The sequence below is a fragment of the Dermacentor variabilis genome, chromosome 10 (genome assembly GCF_050947875.1).
Source record: "Dermacentor variabilis isolate Ectoservices chromosome 10, ASM5094787v1, whole genome shotgun sequence".
NCBI classification, from domain to species: domain Eukaryota; kingdom Metazoa; phylum Arthropoda; class Arachnida; order Ixodida; family Ixodidae; genus Dermacentor; species Dermacentor variabilis.
Genome location: NC_134577.1, coordinates 89180500 through 89192121, shown reverse-complemented (window position 1 = coordinate 89192121; position 11622 = coordinate 89180500). Strand labels below are relative to the sequence as shown.

General features: G+C 44.0%; 1 long non-coding RNA gene across 1 annotated transcript in view; it reads left to right on the top strand.

The window, feature by feature from the left end:
• Positions 1–3483: 3483 nt before the first annotated feature.
• The window catches only part of LOC142559658 (uncharacterized), a 46499-nt gene continuing 38360 nt past the window's right edge, over positions 3484–11622 (top strand). Inside the window, exon 1 of the long non-coding RNA XR_012823188.1 lies at positions 3484–3581. This is a non-coding gene — a long non-coding RNA (uncharacterized LOC142559658). The remainder of the gene's footprint in view (positions 3582–11622) is intronic.

Here is an 11622-nt window from a genome sequence, read left to right as displayed (position 1 = left end):
GCAACTTTCTTGTCCTCTTGCTCCATTTGTTGTACACGCTTTTCAGTTACAGATGCTTGTGCACTTTTGCCGGCCTTTTATTTTGATCCATGTTCTTGAGTTTTGAAAAGCAATTTTGCTCTGCACTTCTCTGAATTCAAAAGAGACCCAACCCATTTCCTCCTGCACTGGCTGATTTGTGGCTTTGCGTCGGCTCCCAAATCCAACCGGCCCACAGATCTTTAGTTAACTTGCAAACCGGGCAATATACTAGTGCCTGATCTTACGCTCAGAATGGAATTCGGCAACGTTGTTGCTGGGACGATGCCTCTTTTCCAGATCCTACGCACTCCTTCCTATTTACTATGGCCTCAGAGCGCCATATGTATTATTATTGCTGCATTCTGCTTCCCTTTTACTTGCAGGTTAACGTCCTGGGTTAACAGTTAACAGGGAATTTGTTACATACAAGTTCTTCCACGCAGCTTTTCCACGTCTAAAATCTTGCTCCCAGTCAGAATTCCACCAAGGACGATATGATCCACCCTTAGTAGATTGTACAACAAATTGAGCTTTTTTGGATGATTGTTTTAGAACTCAACGCAAGCTCATTGCTTCATTATCCCTCTCCAAGCCCTCCTGAGCGTTTATTGCTGATTTTAACGCATTTTTTAATTTTTCATAATTATAGAAAGTGTGCACATGACTACCTAAACTAGTTTCCGGTTTAATCAGTTCAAAAATTATAGGGAAGTGATCATTGTTCGTTCCGGGATCAACAGTCTTCCAAGAGGTGGCAGAAATGCTGTCATCTCCATGTAAGAAAAGCATGTGCTCTCGAATTTAGGCAAGAGAAATGATTTAGTAAAAAACGACTCTATGAGCGTTATCCAAAGGTGTCATTTCGAAAACACTATGATACATGGTGAGAATTATCACACTAGTACGGTGTTCTTCGGATTGCAAGCAATAGATGTCTCGAGATAACGGGTATCTTGCACTCCAGTGAAGAAGTGCGTGTTAATTATAGACAAAAATGTGCAGCCAGGAAATATTAAGTCCAGTGGTAATATTTCAGATTCCGGTGACATTCCGGTATAGTACAGTAACTTTATGGCAGATTTTTATTGATACAAAAAAAACAAGACCAGCGCCTCGGGAAAGGCGATCTAACAAAAAACATCGTACATTTTTAGATGAAAAGCCTGAGTAGCAGCAAGCGAAGTTTCCTATAAAAGAATAATATCTGGAGAATATTTAGAAGTAAGATACCATAAACACGTTGCAGCGGAAGGTATGAAACGACAGTTCCACTTAATTACTGTGAAGCTTCCCATGGTGAATAAATCCGAGCAGCAGTGACTGCTTGTTCTAAAACGCACTCTTTTATGAAGTCCTTCTGAGTCGGAATTTCTCTCACGTACTTTCTGCCTTGTAGAGCTAGACTTTTTCTCTGTCGGTGACCTTGTTCGTTTAAGAGATCGGGGCTCCATATCTACATCTTTATTATCCATTGCATTTATATCGGAGACACAGCTGGGATCAACGTTCTCAGAAGTTGAAGGCTTTGATGAATTGTTATTAGTCAGCAGTTGAGCTGCCTATTGTTCAATGGGTAGATTTCGCGGTAGGCCTGACACCTGATGCTCGATGTTGCCCTTATTATTTAGTAGAAGCCAATGAGCTATGTCTAAGGACCTCACCGTAACAAGCCGGTCGGTGAGATTTGTCTCGATGTGCTCGATCGCTTTCTCCGACGCCTTTTCTACAGAAGCTGCCACAGCCTGAGATATTATTTTTGTATGCACATTGTTTGACGGGCTGTCATACCAGCATGCCCTTGAGTACTGCTCTGAATTTCTCCAGTGGCCTCCCGACGAGAGCATCGAGGTCTATCAATTACTTCACAAATTTGCATTTCCTGAGATTTTGCAGGGCAGTTAGGCTCATCTGCAGGATGAGTACCACTGCAAAGGCAGCAGCACTCCTTTTGGAACGAAAAGTCATTTGAATCGTTCTATAGAAATCCGGCATTGTGTGTTGGACCTGCAACCTTTTATGGAGTGCCCAAACCGCTAGGAATTTAGGCAATGAAGAACGCGTGGTGATAGAGGCTCAACTCAGTATATAAGCGGCCACGACTTTATTTCCGATGAGTTGTTCTTTCTAGCAAATGTAGGAATGACTGTTTCTGTGGACATGCACTTATTATCGACGACACGGTCGCAACTATACAAGAAATCACGGCTCGCTCTGAAAACATTTCCAAAACTTCTGTGGGACAGACTTTTGTCGACACCAGTGACTAGGCATTTGGTACATGCAAGGGGATGACGAATGAAATTGCTCACTTTGTATATTGCAAAAACGCCGCACTGCAGTAAGTCTTGAACACAAGCCTGGTCTGACGAAGAGAAAAAATGCCCCCTCAGCAGAACTGTCGAACCTCGGTGATTTCTTGAAAAGCGGCCGAGGCCAACCGGAGTTCGTTTTGAATAGCCTTGGAAAATCAGAGCGAGGCACAGAAGCCGACCAGGAGCAAGCCTCCTGGCCTGGCAATGAGAGAGACGTTGCAGATAATTCGGAAAAAAACTTTGGCAAGTTAGCAGATATTGAAGCAAAACGTCAAAAACAATTTGTTGAAGGAAAAAGGAAAAAAGCAAACTGCCAGCCACTTGACTACAATCGCCATTCCAAGGAGCCTCATGGGCCTAAAGAAGCGGAGAACCTGGTCTTCTCTTGTCCACAGATCATATCTGCGTCTGCAACTTCATCTTCCGCCACGGTTAGCACGAGCGCGAGCCACTCTTCTGTGGCGGGTGGCTCGGCATGGTGTTCTCGAACGCCCATTCCTTCCGCATTGGAATGGCCGACAGTCCTGCTTGCGACGACTGTGGCTGCGTAGAGACAGTCAAGCACGTCCTATGTGACTGTCCCCGCTGCGATGTGGCAAGTGCTGGCGGCAACACTAAAAAAACTGGACGATCGCCACTTCTCAGAGGACAACGCTCTCGGTCACAGGTCCAGATTGACTTCGGCAGTCAAGGCCTTGAGCTGCTCAAGTTCTTAAGGGCTGTGAATTGTGCGACAGACATTTGAAGTTAGCGTGTAGCACCGCGTTAAAGGGGGACATTTTCGCACTTAATTTCCATTTGTTTCTTCTTTCTCTTTCATTCCCTTTAGCCTTTTCGCCAGCACAGGGTAGCCGGCCGCTCTTACACTGGCTAATCACCCAGTCTTTCCTTTTCTTTTGTCTTTCTCTTTTTCTCCCTTTCTCTCTACGTGCTCGACATTTCTCTTTCCGTCTCTCCCCCACACCCGCTTTATCCTTTTCAATAGAGGAACTGCAAAATATCAGCGCTGAATAATAGGATTTGCAATGTGTTAAACTGCAAGATGTTTCAGCTTGGCATATTATTTGTCAGGGGGTGTTGATAATACCATGTAAGCAACGCGCGGATTAGCAGGCATTGGATGCAATGCGCAAGATTCTGCCTTCCTCTCATTTAGACTCCAATGCTTTTACACAGATATGGCTTTCACGTTACTGCTGTTGGCCTTTGTACCGTTTGTTGATGGCGGCAGGAGTTCATCTCCCGAGTGTAAGTACGCATGTAAAACATTTCTTACGTTCTTTTCTTGTTCGTGTTTCTTTTATCTTCTTGTGTTTTCATTTTCATATCTGTTCTCCTGTCCAAAAGTAGTGAGTAGCTGAGATGGGTAAAGCTACTGGGCACTGCATTACAAACCTCGCATGACTCAGAGAACCTTCTTGTTAATTAATAAAGTACGACTATTTCAGAAGGTTGGCTACTGATAAGCCCGCTATGTGAAACTAGTGACTAGCACACACACACAAACATTTGAAAAACCACAAAAGAGAACATTGTAAATTATAAAATAAAATATTACTTCAAATGTTTTCACTACAGCACAGAGCAAAGCTCCGTAATAGCTTTCTATGAACTATAACTCTAAACTATAATAACTATAATGTTAATATAAACTGTAACTGTAAACTTTAATTAGGTCCTATGAATTATATATAACGTGATATCCTGCAACGACGTTCATGAAATTTAAAACGAAATTGCCTGCAGTAGGTAGCACAGTATTTGTCCTTGAAGCGGACCACTCAAAGTGCTGGACATTACTTTCACGACAAATTGCACTGCGCGATCGAGTCATTCCGAAAAAATTCACTAATTAAATTTTGACTAAGTTACCTGACAGCACGCATTGCAATTTACCCATTGTAGTCATTTAGAGTTCGAGGCCTATCCACTAGCGAATCATTCTGTAGATGATACCTTTTTGAAGCCATGCCCCGTCAAGTTTGAGGTGAAAAATGCGTGTCAGTTTCACATTTTAAACAAAACGCACTATAGCAATGAAGCTCCAACTTCTCTGGACCGCCAGTGTATTTCTTCGCAGAGCTCAAGAATTATCTTAGAAACTAGCGTTATTATGAGATTTCGGTAAAATAGAACGGCCTTGTGAACCCTGCCGCTACAATTTGTTAGTTGCAATATGTGCCGTAAGGTAATTAGCTGGAAACTAAACCTATGAATTTTCCTTAATAACTCGATTATGCATTTCCATTATAGCGCAGATAATGTCCGCCCATTTGAGCTCTTCCGTTCAAGGATTGGGCTTGGGCTATTGGCCACGGGTGATATGCGAAAATTTCTGCTAAATCCTCCAAGAAACATGCGGTGTAAAGGTCTTGGCGTAAACTGTGAAGTTATTCGTGCATAAAAAGAGTCCATCTTATGCCATGCAGCGCGCACAATTCTCACATGGGCAGAAAATGTCCGATGCTACGATAAGGCCACAATGGCATTGGTGCGAGGCATTTTACGTATCTTAAACAGCACTATTCAGAAGAAAGTCACGACATCATGGACGTTACGAAAATACCGAAAGGCTGTTGTCGTGTGCTAACCCAGTTGAAAATGACAACAGAGGTTGTGTTCAGTACTACAGAAATTTCTGTTGTACAACAGGATTTTTCTGTAGTAACTAGAGATTCCTGATGGAGCGACAGACTTTTCTGATGTACAACAGACATTTCTTGTTGTGACTACAAAAGTGCACTCTGTCGTATGTCTGTTGTTACAACAGAAAGCTGAAGGTCTACAACAGATTTTTGTAGCACTACAGAAAAATTTGTCATCACTACAGGCACCCTATTGTCCCAACAGAAATGTTCCTGAAGTAACCCGAAAACCTTCGGTAGTGCTACAGAGAGCTGTTGAAATACTACAGAAACCTATTGTGGCAACAGGCCCCCAATTGTCACAACAGAAGTGTTCCTGAAGTAATGTGACCAACTTCTGTTGTACTACAGAAAAATGTTGTACGACAGAAACCTATCATTGCAACACGCCCCCAGTTGTCATAACAGAAGTGTTCCTAAAGTAATGGACAAACTTCTGTTGTGCTACAGAGAACTGTTCCACAACGGAAACCTATCGTCTCAACATGTACCCAATGATGACAACAGAAGTGCACTGAAATTGTGCGATGCGACAAGCTTCTGTAGTGCCCAGTTGAAAAATTCCTGTCGCAACTACAGAAATTCTGTTGTACGACAAAAGTTCTTGACATTTCTTAATTGCGAGACATTTCTGACGTTACGACAGAAATTCTAATGTCGCAACAGAAGCATTCTGTCGCGAAGGCCCATAGTTGTGAAGTCGCAACAGAAACGTTCCGTCGCGACAACAAGAGTTCTGAAGTCGAAACAACAGCTTTATATCCTGACAGCGACTCCGACGTTACGACACCAATTCTGACGTCGCAACAGAAACATTCGGTCGCGACGGCCAAGAGTTCCGAAGTCACAACAGAAGCGCTTTCCGTCGCGGCCCTTTAAAATTGTATGTCAGTTTCGCATCGCTGGTGTACACTGTACTTTTCTCTTGCGCGGTATTCAGTCGCGCTTCTCTGTAGCCGGCAATGCTGATGGCACCGACACCGGTATTAAAGTCGACGTGGCGAATAGTTATAATTGTGCCGTGACGACGCGGCACCAGCAACGCCCTACCGGCCTCCTCAAAATCGGCCGCTGATCAAAATCATACCATCTGCGGGAATGGCTGCTTATCCGTTTTTTTTCGGTAAGATGTGGCACACAGGCCTGTGGACTTACATGTGCTGTTACACTGACACATTAGTTAATTTCCCAGGAATATTTCACAAGCTTATGCGAAGCGGAAAAGAATATTTGGGTTGTTCCACAAAGTTGCGTGAAAAGCTGTCTCGCTCGGGTCTCATTAATCTGGTACAGTGCTGCCGCGAGAAGTCAGTGTGCTGTCAGAAAGAACTCTCATCCACGAATGTTCATGCAGCTATTTTGCATTGAACACACGAATTATATGCGCGCTCAAAAGTGTAAAGAACGAGAGACAACTGTCGAAACTAGCAGTAATAACCCTAACAGTCAACGTTGTCTATTTTTGAATTTCTTATTTAATATGGATATCGTACATCAAAATCGATGTTCTAGCACTCCACGATGTACCTGTCGATGGTACGAACACTCTTGCTCTTCTAAAGATGCGGCACTTGACGCGGAGGAGTGATAGCGGATCTTGGCTCTTAAAATGCAAATGTAAACATCAGCGCATCAGCGCGTCGTACTATTGACATGGCCGAAATGTACACCCGAAAGGCATGTCAGGGGTCGTGCAGTGGTAAGATGCCGGGCTCGGAATCGTGAGGTTGCAAGTTCAATCCTAGGCAGGGACGTTTCTTTTTAAATCTTTTTTTACTTCTATATTTTTCTTTTTTGTACTAACAAATTTACATAGCCTTAAGGAGGTCTCTGTCAAATTTTAATTAGATATTGATCAAGAACTACAGGACGTCACACTACAGACGACAGAACTACAGAAACGTCCCAAAATACGAAAGACTGTGAAAACTTCCTGTTGTGTTTTTCAACTGGGAAGGTGCGTTTATAAATATATAATATTTATTTTACTCACAGGTAAATTGCCACTGGAACGTACTTATCCTTTTTGGCAGGCACTCCAATCAGACAGAAAGTGGAGTATTGTTAAAGAAGGTGTTTGTGAATAGATGTGATGGACAATGTGCGCTTACAAGGCCGTCTAACCTAGTTTTCGAAATAGCGACAGAACTTTATTGACAGTCCAAATATAGCATGTCTAAGGGAATTTGGATTTGACGTTGAATATTTCATGCTTCATTTATCGGTACATAAGAGTGTGCGGGGTTATTACGCATATTGCAGAATATTACTAAATGTCTGTCAAATACGCTTTCAAGTTGGTGCGCTTTTCAGACTGTCGTGCATATCGAGATGACATTTGCTAGAAATGCCTAATTTGTCTTCGGAGAAACGCACTCAAATGTTCCAATGAAATTGCTGTTTTCACGCTTTTGGGGGCTCCTATACCTGCCAGCAGATGTTTGTGAACGGCGATCAGTCGTCCATTATTAGTTCTCTATGCTGAACCGAACTTCTTCAGAGCAGGTCCTTCCAGTCAACCGGACTTTTCCAGTCGGCACAAATGCTTCAAATCAGGGAACCTTCTTTTGTTGTGCTAAGTTATTTGCCTGCCTGTCAACGGAAGTGGTTAAATGTTGTCGACACGGAAGGAAAATTCTCTTTTGGGCAGCCAAGATCTTCTCCGGTGAATTCACACGGTGGTAGCGTATCTGGGATCCTATCTTGTAACCTTGTCAACCAAAGAAAAACAGTTAGTTAGGTGATGAATAGACGTCCTAGAAGCATAAAAATGACATCAAACGATACCACTCGGCAACATTAAGCAATGGTCAGACAATGGTGATATAGTAAAAAAAAATTGGACAACTGGCCGTCAATGGGGTGTGATGTAAGTGTCCCTGTCACAGTTACCGTCTGCCATGCTGCCACCAAGTGTCACCTGGCTTTAGCACCACACCTAGCACCAAATATTGCGACGCGCCCGAGTTCATGACGGAGATCTCCATTGGAGAAGTAGGGAGAAAATAAAACCACTGGCTAAGATAGTGTGGTCGCCGAGTATTCGAAGCTCTTACACTTGGACGAGCATGCCGAGCTGCAAGACTGAGGGACAGCGACTCGGGGAGGCGTTTACACAACGCTTCATTGCACACTTCTTGTGAGGCGAGCCTGGAGCAGCCGCTCAAGCAGCAAGCAGTCCTCAGAAATTCGCCGCTGATGCTGACCGTTGCGGCGCATGAAATACTAAGCACTCTTCGCGATGGCTTATAGCGGACGTGGGCTGCGATCTCATAGCGTGTCCGATGCTTATTGGTCACGTACGGTTTGGGCGCCTGCCCAACCACTGGTTGGCGTTTGCAGGTAGGACCGCGCCTTCATATTAACACCAGCCCTGCCACCGCCGCCTTTCCATCACAATACCTTCTTCGCCGTGCAAGAGAACAACAAATAATAATAATATTTGGGGTTTTACGTGCCAAAACCACTTTCTGATTATGAGGCACGCCGTAGTGGAGGACTCCGGAAATTTTGACTACCTGGGGTTCTTTAACGTGCACCTAAATCTAAGCACACGGGTGTAGAGAACAACAAAGCAAACGCGATTTCTTTCCAGGCATCGAGGGGGTGAGCACACGTGGGCAGGCATCGTTACACAGGTTATCTTGCTGTTTTTGTATACTGAAGTGAACGTTGAGCGTTTTCGGTAGTATCTACCAAAGGCGCATCAAGCCACAAGGGCCACGAATTTTCCGCGGCATGTGCCGTGTGCCGTCGGCACCCGACGAACCGGGAGCCAATCGGAGCTGTCATGTAAAAGAAAATGAGTCAGTCGACACTTTTAGACTTCATCTCCGCAAAAGCAGGTTCTGTCATTTCGTAGGCAGCTTCTTGCGTGTCAGTGCACCTGAGCAAAATAAAGGAAGCCACATTCGCAAACACTATAAAATGACGCCAAGCAAGACCGCGCACATAAGGTCACACGCATAAAATTTTATATTCAGCCTACGTGTAAGGACAGGAGTGGCGACTGAAACAGCCCACTGGAAACTTCGAGAAAAAGGTTATAAAACAAATATTTATGCTGCTCCATCATTGCTGCGTGTTTCTGTCACGACAAAGCCCCGCTGATTCCATCTGCGTTGTCATGCATGTTCACTTTGTTGTGCTTGATGATGAGTGCATGTGCTTGCAAAGTGAGTTTCCAACAAAGCAGTCAGTTATTTTCATTTGATGGTCACTGGAGCCACTACCTTGATCAGTGGCAACTGGCAATAAATCGCGGCGCAGTCAAATAAGAGCACCTGGTTAAGCCACACGCTGCGATTTCTTTCCTTTTGAATTGTTCTTCTACAGTTCTTCTCAAATTATAAATTTTTGATTGTTATAAAGCTCACATCACATCACATTACAGTACAACCAGCTGGAAACTTTTCATGCCAGGAAGTTACTGTAATGACACATGATCCCAATGAAGCCGTAATTACCAACCAAGATTACCAAGGCCGTAACCGAAAAAGCTACTTTTCAAGCCGTAGTACTCCTCAACATTACCAATGCTGTGCCAGAAGGATAAACCACTGAAGCCGTACTTATTTACCAATATTACAAACGCCGTACCACTAGAAGCTACAATATAAGCCCTAGCACATTGCCACACCGATATTGCTATACTACCAATGAAAAAATTTGAGCCGTAGTTATAGCGAGTTCGTCAATATATAACATCCAAGTTCAGCGTCGGAACCGTGAATGGCGCACGAGCCTTTTCACCTATCAGACATCGTGAATATAATGACGCCATAGTGAATTTGTAGGCTTCTCCTGCTCTACAGCCGCTTTTACGAATAACGGGAGAAATAAAATTATAAATGAATTATGAAAACCGTAAAGTAATGCAACATAAATATACAGAATGAAAGAAATAGTAACACCAGCGTTTGCTACCGGTGCTCGTGTGTGTGACTCCTTTCCTGCGGGGTTCTGCGGTATTCTCCAGTGTTGTAGCAATCTGTTAGGTAGTCCAATAAAGTGAAACTGATACGGTGAAGAGTTCATTAGAATAGAAGCATGTTAGTCATAATGATAAATGAAACATTTTTCGCTCTTGTATGGGCACCAAGAGCTGAAATTTTGTTGGTAAGCTTTCACCTTTTCTGTATAAGACCCCCGAATGGTTTTTCATGCAGTATGAATTGACAATGCATAAAGCATACATGGATTCCCAGGACAGTCTTTGCAAAAACAAGTAAAGAAGGTCAGTTTTCAGTCGTGGTCTACTTGATGAACTTGAACAGCCTGTTTTCAGGCTCCAGAGAAGCTGAAAATGAAAAGTAGGAAATCTCAATCAATACCTCAACACAACCAAAAATATTAAAAGGACTGACAAAGATCCATTGCTAATTGAAAGTAGCCATTTCCATGCTAGATCCCAGCGTCTTTGTGCGAGCTGCTTTTTCTCTTTTCATTTGTTGGCGTGCGCTCTCCTCTTCGCCTATGCCAACTAGGAAACAGGAATAAATATTAGATAGGGAGGTGACAAATTCAATTAAAACAACCATACAAAAAACTATTGTCGTAACTAACTTCTAACTCTAGGCTTATTCCGCATCATCTACTAAGACTCGCACGTAAGTAGAGGCCCTACCATTAACAAGACTTGCTCAGATACAGATCTCCGTTGCCACTCAACAATCTTGGCGGTCTTTACAATCATGCACATCTTGGTGGTCATGCCACTCACTATTCCCCACTGCAACGGAAATATTTGTAGCCGTGATGATATCCTCGCTTGAACAGCTTGTCAAACTATGTATTATTCAGGCTGAGCGAGAAGTTGCTACTTGGTGAAATGCAGTCCTCGAGAAAAGGATAAGTAAGTGCACATGTCAGCATGCTTATGTTGTATGAGCACGATGAGATGAACCTAGTAGCACGATTCTATACCATCTCTAGTACGTTTGTAAGGTACACTTGATTAGCCTTCCAAACTGCACCCGTGTATTCGAGTTTAGGGCGAATTAGTCAGTTTTGTGCAATGAGTTTGCCATGAGGAGAGTTTTTTAACTGAGGTCTGCGGAAACCTTCGTTTTGACCACTAGATGAGATGATTTTGGATTGATGGAGAGGCCAACGTTGCTAGACTAGCTTCAGTTTTAAAACTCGGCGCCGTTGCGCGGAACCGCCACCCGCCCGCGCCTTCGTGGCACTGCAGTCGCGCCCGGCTTCACTTCCTCACAAGCCGGCTACGTGGGTGGGCCGGACTAAGCACGCGGTGTAGCGTTGGTGTATTCTGTGGTTCGTTGTTGACAGCCAATTTCAGCAAGCATGTCATCCGTGGAACTGTAGCCTTCGCCGAGTTTCTTAAGGATATCAGCAGACGATACCGAGGTGCTGCGTCCCTGGCTGCATAAGCCGCTATCGGAACGATGTCAACAGTTCGGCGCACCATTTTTTCTCTGCTCTCATCACTGCGACGCTTCGCTCGACGTGAAACAGAGCGATTCCTCGTTCCGACCGGTAACTCTCTGCGAAATCAACGGCTCGCACTCGTGCGTGCACGCCCGCGTTCGTCGTCGTCTTCCAGAGCAGGCTGCGTGGCCGTTCACCTTTCCAGCGTAGAATTTCACTTCACTTCTCTCGTCGTAAAGGGGAGGCCGCTTTTA